This window comes from Triticum dicoccoides, chromosome 1A (assembly GCF_002162155.2).
Source record: "Triticum dicoccoides isolate Atlit2015 ecotype Zavitan chromosome 1A, WEW_v2.0, whole genome shotgun sequence".
Lineage (NCBI taxonomy): Eukaryota > Viridiplantae > Streptophyta > Magnoliopsida > Poales > Poaceae > Triticum > Triticum dicoccoides.
Genome location: NC_041380.1, coordinates 14529766 through 14538341, shown reverse-complemented (window position 1 = coordinate 14538341; position 8576 = coordinate 14529766). Strand labels below are relative to the sequence as shown.

At 45.7% G+C, this 8576-nt stretch overlaps 1 pseudogene; it reads right to left on the bottom strand.

Moving 5' to 3' along the window:
* Window positions 1–4078: 4078 nt before the first annotated feature.
* Window positions 4079–7183, bottom strand: LOC119329764 (annotated as a pseudogene).
* Between the last annotated feature and the right edge of the window lie 1393 nt (window positions 7184–8576).

Genomic DNA, 8576 nt, shown 5'->3' with positions numbered 1-8576 from the left:
GGCGTGGGTAGAAGGGACGAGACTCTTCAAAAGTCACATCTCGAGAGATACGCATCCGACGACCAATAGGATCCCAACAACGATAGCCCTTATGCTCATCACTGTAGCCTAAGAAGACACACTCAACAGACTGAGCGGCCAGTTTGGTGCGTTCGTGAGGGGCAAGAAGAACGTAGCAAACACAACCAAACGAGCGAAGCATCGAATAATCGGGAGAACGATCAAAAAGTCGCTCGAAAGGAACACCACCCTGTAGAGCAGCGGAAGGCTGTATATTGATAAGATAGGTGGATATGGAGACGGCCTCAGCCCAAAAATGAGGCGGGAGAGAGGCAGCAATCATCATCAATGCACGAGCCGTCTCAAGAAGATGTCGATGCTTTCGCTCAGCCACACCATTCTGAGCATGAGCACCAGGACAAGAGAATTGAGAGAGAGTCCCGTGCTCAGCAAGAACACCACGCAACATCTTAGAGATATACTCGCCAGCGGAGTCAGCACGAAAAACACGAATGGGTGAAGAGAACTGAGTATGAACCATGGCAGCAAAACGCTTATAAATAGACAACACCTCAGAACGAGAAGTCATGAAATAAAGCCATGTGTAACGAGAGAAATCATCTATGAAAATAATATAGTATTTATGACCACCTTTCGAAGCGAAAGGGCCCGGACCCCAGACATCAGAATGGACTAAATCGAAAGGACGCTTAGACACTGACTCACTATGTGAATATGGTAACTGAATCTACTTGCCAAGATGACAACCCTGACACTCTAAAGAGACATCTCCTGAGACAGACCCTAGAAGGCCTCGACGAACTAAAGAAGACAACCGAGAACCACACAGATGACCAAGTCGATGATGCCACTGCTGGAAGGAACCAGTGATAGAGGCGACAGAAGTGGAAGAACTGGCGATGGTGGTGGCAGCAGAAGGAACATGAAGCCAGTCCAACTCCCAAAGACCCTGAGAATCACGGCGGCGAGGGCCAGCCCCAACCAGAGTGTGCGTGTGACGGTCCTGGATAGAACAAGAGTCAACGTCAAGGACGACGCGACAACCAGAATCCGTAAGTTGACTAGCAGAAAACAAATTCATGGTAAGTCGAGGAACATGAGCAACATCAGGAACAGAATAAGAAGGAGTAGTAAGATTGCCTCTACTAGCAACAGAAAGTGGAGTACCATCAGCAGTGAAGACATGAATAGGAGAATCCAGTGATCGAAGAGAGGACAAAGTGGAAGAATGAGAAGACATATGAAAAGAAGCTCCAGAGTACAGAACCCAGGGGGATGTACCTGACTGTGTAGAGGGTGATTGCTCAGTGCGGGAAGCATCAGTCATAGAACCAGCAGTACCCGTCGAGGAAGAACCTGAAGCCGCGAGCAGACGCTTAAGTCTCAGAATATCCTGCTCAGTCAAAGCAATGGCTGAAGCTGTCGAGGTAGATGACGAAGTCCCGGACGATGATGATCGAGCCTTGCGCAGGTGTTTCTTCTTCGTGTAGCACTGAGACTCAAGATGACCATCATTGTTGCAATAGGCGCAATGTGGACGGGGGCGACCTGAGCCTCCAGAAGGAGTGGGCAAGAGCGGCGGAGCACTCGAGCGAGAAGGGGTCGGTGGAGCAAGTGGCGTAGGAGCACGAGTAGCGAGCACAGAGGGAACCTCCAGCAAACCAGCACCACGTAAGCGAGTCTCCTCAGCACGAATCTCATAAAGCGCCTCCATGAGAGAAATACGGCCACGAGCAAACAACTGAGCACGCCGGGGCTCAAACTCCTTACGGAGCCGAGACAAGAACTCATAGATGCGATGAAACTCCAAATTGGCCTGGACAGCCTGGCAACAGGGGCAGGTACGACACCCAGCACTACGAAGAGAATCAAGCTGGCGCCAGATAGCAGAACTCTGTGCATAGAAGTCATCAACAGTAGAGTCACCCTGCTGAAGAGCATGCTCCTAACGGATCACAGAGAGGTATAAGGCATCACCAGAGGGATGATAGCGCTCACGAAGACGGGTCCACATCTCAAAGACAGTAGAAAGACCCAGAAATTCAGAAGCAAACTGAGGCAGAACACTAGCAGTGAGAACAGCTGCAGCACGAGCATCATCATCAAGCCACTGGGTGTAAACAGACAGAGCACCATGATACGTCTGAAGAGCCTCCTCATAAGCCAAAACCCTCTCATCATAAGCACGATCAGCAGCCTCATCAGCAACCTTAGCCGCATCCTTGGCGGCCTGATTAGCATCCGTAGGAAGAACCGATGGAGTTGGCGGAGTAGGGGCCACCGGAGGAACTGGACGTGGCGGACATCAGACCTCGCCAGAAAGAACACCCCAAAAACGGATGCCACGCATGTGAATGCGCATGAAGCCAGTAAACTCGGTGTATTTAGTACCATCAAAGATCACCGGACAGCGAGGGACAGCAACATAGCCCGAGGACAGAGACATCGCGCCTTTTTTTAGACCGATAATCAGGAGCCTGGATCTGCAGCTGCGGCAGGAGTCTCGATCAGGCCCAAGGAATCAGTGGTGGCCAACGATCAGGAGTCTCAATCGGGACCTGGCGAATGATCGAGAGCAGTTGGACCCGGCTGCAGCAGTGGCTGGATCGTGGCGGGACCTGGCGGTTGGATCCTCCCACTGGATCAGGACTTCAGGCAGAGTAGCGACCACGGGCGTTGATGGAGATCGAGCGTGGGAGGGAGGGCGTTGACCAATGGAAGAAGCAGCGGCAGCGGCTGCGATGCGACGGAAGAGGCCGCAGGAGATCAACGCCGGAACAGCACAGCCGGACAAAGGAGAAGGCCGGCGGCACAGGGTTGGATCGCATGAGTTGCCCGTGCTAAAAAAAAACCTAAAGCTCTGATACCATGTTAGGAATATGCAACTTGTATTCCCATGAGGCCATAGGCCGATATATATATACATGTACATGTGTGGAACATATGCAGGAAACCCCTTATACAACGGGATAAATACAAGGGGTACATGACTTATATTATAACTCTAACAATATGAAGGCACTTGCAAATCTTTTCATAGAGCAGAAATAATAAGTTGAAATATGAAATAAACATGATAAAGGAGATTATGTGGCTTCTTTAAATGGCAAGGTTGTCATTTTATTTGTTCAATATCCTTGTCTTTTTCTTCCGTGGCTGTGTTTTTCTGGGAACATCTATGCATTGTAATTGAGACACTGCACAATTTAGTGGGTAGACATATTTATTAATTTCCACTACGTTCATGGATTTCACCCTTGATTCTTCTTCTCACCATCCTGGATTTTAACGGATCCTTGTTTCACATTTAATTTGTTTTTCAGATTAGCCATTAAAACCAGTGTGTAACACAGCTGGGGCAACGTGTTTTTCTTCCTTGGCTGTCATGAACATTTGTACTGCCTTCAAATTGATGGGCAAAGTTAAATCTGAAATACACATGCATTATTCATTGGAATGGAAGCAGACAAGAATGAGCACTCTACTTCTGCAGAGCACCACAACACCTGTCCTGTTTTTGCCATGTGGGTTGACAACCAAGTTATGCAGTTGGAACGAGGACATTTACTTGAATTGCTTGCTTGGATGACATGTAGGAAAGCAGGTACCACTAGATGTTTCACACCTGGCTTGCAAAGCATGAACCGCGAGGTACTGTAGCTCATGTATCAAGCAGCAGCACAAGTATGTTTCAACAGTAGAACTGAACCCAACACACTCACACACAGAAGATATGTTCCGAGTTTGTAATAAGAACAATAATAGTACATAGATTCCAGGCTGCTGCTAATGTGGATGTACATAGATTCAGTACACGTGATACGCGCAGTTGTTCTCAAGATCAGAACTCAGAAGATGGACTATATCTTGGCTGAACATATCATCATGTAAGCAAAGTATTTGCAGTTACATCGATCAGATGGCGGATGGCAATAATCTAGACTAAGTAAGCAAAGAACGGCAAAATTTTCCACTCCGATCCATTTGGTAACTCAACAACAAAATGAAGCACGGGAAAAAAATGACACTTCTTTCTTGAGGGGCCTTGCGGATGCAATCAGGACTGGAGAGGGCTGAGCTTCTTGGCCTTGCGGATATCCAAGACCAAACCCCAAGAGAGCGAATTTCGCATCAAAGGATCTGAAGACAACGTGTCCCAGTGATCCAAGACACACTGTGGAGTGACCTGGCCAGAGGTTGCAGCCCTTAATTCTTCTGCGAAGCCAAACGATTCGCCAACATTTAGATAAGACCTTAAGATGAAAAGCTGAGTGCCTTCTCTTTGAAAGCACTGGAACACGTGCGACATCTTCTGGTTAAGAATGCCGTAAATGATCTTCAAGGCACTCTCAGGGGCCTGGATCTCCACCATATATACGGGCTCTAAAAGTCTGGGATTTGCTTTAAGTTGACAGTCATTAATGGCCTCCTTAATCATTGGTATGAGCTGATTCTTTGTATGGCGAAATTTTTCACTTGTGTGCAGCACAACATCATGGATTTCAAAGCAAATACCACGCATTCTTTCAGCGATCAATGCACCTTTTTCTGATGCCATCTGGAAGTAATCCACCAGAGCTGCCTTCACTAAACTGAGATCGGTTTTTCCCTTGCACATATCAAGAACAATACTTGGGCCTCTGTTGTTAGGTCCGAAGCACAAAATCTTATCAGCGAGACTCACATCCCATCCTGACTCACCAAGGACCTTTGAGCGTACCTTATGATCAGTACAGTACATGGCCCCAAGAGACCATCATCAATAGCCTGGACTAATTTTTCATCCAATGGGCAAGCTACCATAGTCAAACTGTTGTGGCCATTTCGGGATTTGCTCTGCACATTGCAAGATTTGTCAAGAATGGTCTCGTAGAGACATACCATAGGACCGGAAACTTCAACTTGAGCACCATCCAAGAAGCATCCCCGCAGATCATTCAAGCAAACTTCAAGGTGAAGCTCTCCAGCTCCCGCAACTGTGTATCTACGTCGCCCTACTTCGTTGCAGAAAACCAAAAGATCAGATTTTGCCAGGCGCTTCATACCTTCAGTGAGTTTTGGAATATCTGATAAAGCCTTGCAATCAACTGTAACATACATAACAGGGGACACAGAGAATTTCATTGCTCTGATTGGGCACGCATCAACCTCCTCTTCGCTCGTCAGGGTTGCACCTTTTGTGATGCATTCATCCAAACCGACCATTCCGACAAGGTTACCACAAGAGGCATATCCAACACCATCTTGGTACCTTCCCATCCATATAACAGTACGCTCAACACACTTCACATACACCAGAGGCATAGGAAGGCCCCATTATCCGCACCTTCTTTCCAGTTTCTACCTTCCCTGAGAAGACACGCTGGGATCATCTTGGAGACATACATCATAAGAGGACCTTCTGGATCACACTTTTTAATAGCTTCAGCGTAAATGTCATCAAGGGGGCCCTCATACAAGTTCTCCACACGATACTCTTGTGCTTTCAGAGGCGAGGGGAGGTGGAATATCATCATCTCAAGCAGAGCACTGCTGGCTGGCAGCCATGTTTGCATAACACGCTTCACAAGAGCCACGCCTGATAAGTTCTTATCATCATCGTTAATGCTCACGCCAAACTTCTGCGACATTCGCCACAATTCATCTTTCTGGTTATCCATGCAGGCTTGTATCACCTCCTTAATTTTATTATAGCAGAACGTGACAAACCCTCTTTGACAAGTTTTAGAGCCAGTCTTCACATTGGTCCATTTCTTTGTGACCTGGTCATAAAAGTTGCCGCCCCACAGCTTCGTAACCATTTGGGATTCTTCCATCCCTAATATTGGGGCAGATATCTTAGCAAAGGTAGGAAGTGTAAAAGCCCAGTCATGTATACCAGCAGTGAAAGCCACATTTCCCTTGTCAGGGTAGAATTGGACATCACCAAGGTGGGGAGTTCCATTTCCACATGCTGAAACAATGTCACTGGCATTCTGAATGACATTGTTGAGAATCTGATAGACCTGCCCACCATTCAATTCACGCTTCACTCCTTCACCTTGAAGCCCAGGGAATAGTTGGTCCATCTTGTTCAGACAAAGCACAGGCCTAACCATCTCACCAAGGGCTTGGTGGAGCATGGTTTCAGTTTGCACACAGACACCCTCGATGCAGTCAACAATTATCATAGCACCGTCGGTAATACGAAGAGCAGCTGTGACTTCCGCAGAAAAATCAACATGCCCAGGTGAGTCAATAAGGTTGATCAAGAATCTGTTCCCATCTCTCTCACCTTTGTAAGCCTTGAGTGACTCATCGTGCATATCATACAAAAGAGAGATGCCAGTGGATTTGATTGAAATACCACGCTCTGCTTCATCTGCACGAGTATCAGTCATGCGAGCATCAACAGCACCTTCCTGTCCAATATTCCCAGCAGCTGCTATAAGAGAATCTGCAAGTGTAGACTTGCCTGCGATAATTAAATAGAATTGTAACACTGCACTCATTTACCATAGATTAGAGATACAACATCCGAATTGCAAAGACGCATCACATATTTTGGGAAATTTCAGGGATTAATAACAAGCTAATAAAAGGACAAACCAGAGAGTTAATAAAATGTCCTGGCAAACATGCATATCCTTATGGAACTAAATTGCATAATACCACATACTTCTATAATAATGCAGAATATAAAGCTCACATATTGATTACTCAAATTATCACCCTTGTCTTTCAGTACAATAGGCAAGTTAGATTTTAAATTCATAGGATAATCTGATCCTACTGGAAGGAAGAGACAGTTTAGAAATTGCTGAACTGCATTTTACTTTACTGTGTCAATCATATGGAAGACAGTAATATACTAATAAGAACTCCATTATTGCCAAATTCAGGTCAACTGGTATTTTCAGAGGTAGAACATAATCTTGCAACAAAAGTGCAAATAGGCTATGTTGCACAAAAAAATAGCACATCAATCGAATTCGAAACTGAACAATTTTTACGAAGAGACAGACAGCACGAGCAAGCTATTGAACAGCAAGCGGATATTCCAGGTGAATAAAATATCAGTATGCTAGCACATACCGTGGCTCAGATGACCAACAATAGACACGTTGCGAATGTTGTTCTTCTTGTCCATAGCTTCACATAACTCTGATGCAGGGAACACCATCTTGACAGGTTGTTGCAAAAGAAGAGATTGACTGCTTCTGGAATATATACTCATGTTTTAAAAGGAGCAAAAATGTTAGAACGGTATGACAAATCCCATAGGGTGGAACCAAACTCAAAGAATAGCTCAGGAGATGTACAAGGACTGATATCAACCAATAAAAACTCGTGAAATTATCGAACTAGACAAAGTTGAAGCATGTGACCATGCCTTTAGGAATAAGCTGACATGAAATTTTCCACGCGTGAAAAGGATAGATGTAGAATTAAGAAAAACAGCAATGCAGGAGAAAGATAAAATTAGAACATCCTGAAAATCTACTTACAGAGAGAGAGACAGATAAAATTAGATGTGATAGCTCAGAGCATGATAGATTATTACAGAGAGGTAGGTAAGCACAAATGTAAAGATCTGAGTGGACTTGTGGAGAATGCATAAGAAATGGGAATTTTTTTTTTATGATTCACACTCCACTTATGATGGAGGATAGGTGATAGTTGAGTTTATATCTGCATCCTGCATGGTACTAATAGAATTTTACACTAGTGATTCCATAGAACAAGCATAACTGTGCAGACTATGGACCACAGACAGAGCAGGCATGATTGGAATCAAGCACACCAAGAAAGGCGACTCATTTTTTGTGCTACATAACAGAAGCATGTAGACCGGCAGGAATGTTACAACAAAACAAGGCTCGTCTGTCAATATGGACGGAACAGAGAAGATGAATCATGCAGTCGTCAGTGCAGAAATAGTAGGGGTTGAGCGCTGCAGCAAAGTGCAGACACACACAGTAGAAAGTCGTACAAGATCAAGGCCACAACATGTCTACAAACCCACACACGCAACTTGTTTTCCTCTGCATCCTATCGGTTTACAGAAGTGAAATCGCGTACAGGAAGCAGAGGAGAGGACACCCGGTATACAAATAAGCATGATTTATTTATACATGTGTGGGGGTTGAGGGCAGGGCAGAGGAGGGGAATACTCTTGGGGGAGGCGCGTGGAGAGAGTTGGAGAGGGAGGGGTATATCTGGGCAATTGCCCAGATATACTTATTACACTATAGAAAGAGCTGGTGTTATTTTACTCACATTCAAAAAAAAAACTAAATTCAGGTATATCTGGGCAATTTCATAAGCTCTTTTCCTCCTCCCTCTCCTCTCGGCATCGAGGAGGCGCCCGATATACCCACCTCTCCGGTGTTGATCGTGGCCTCCCCGCGCTTCCTTCTGTCGCTTGATGGAGGCGATCGAGGACCCCCAATTGTGATTTGCCTCTGGTTAGCGGCGGCAAGACAATGGTGCCGCCGTGGCATGAATAAATCTTTCCGCCTCTTTCTCATTTTGGTGGTGCTTCCTACCGTCCGTAGGCATGTGAAAGATGGTAT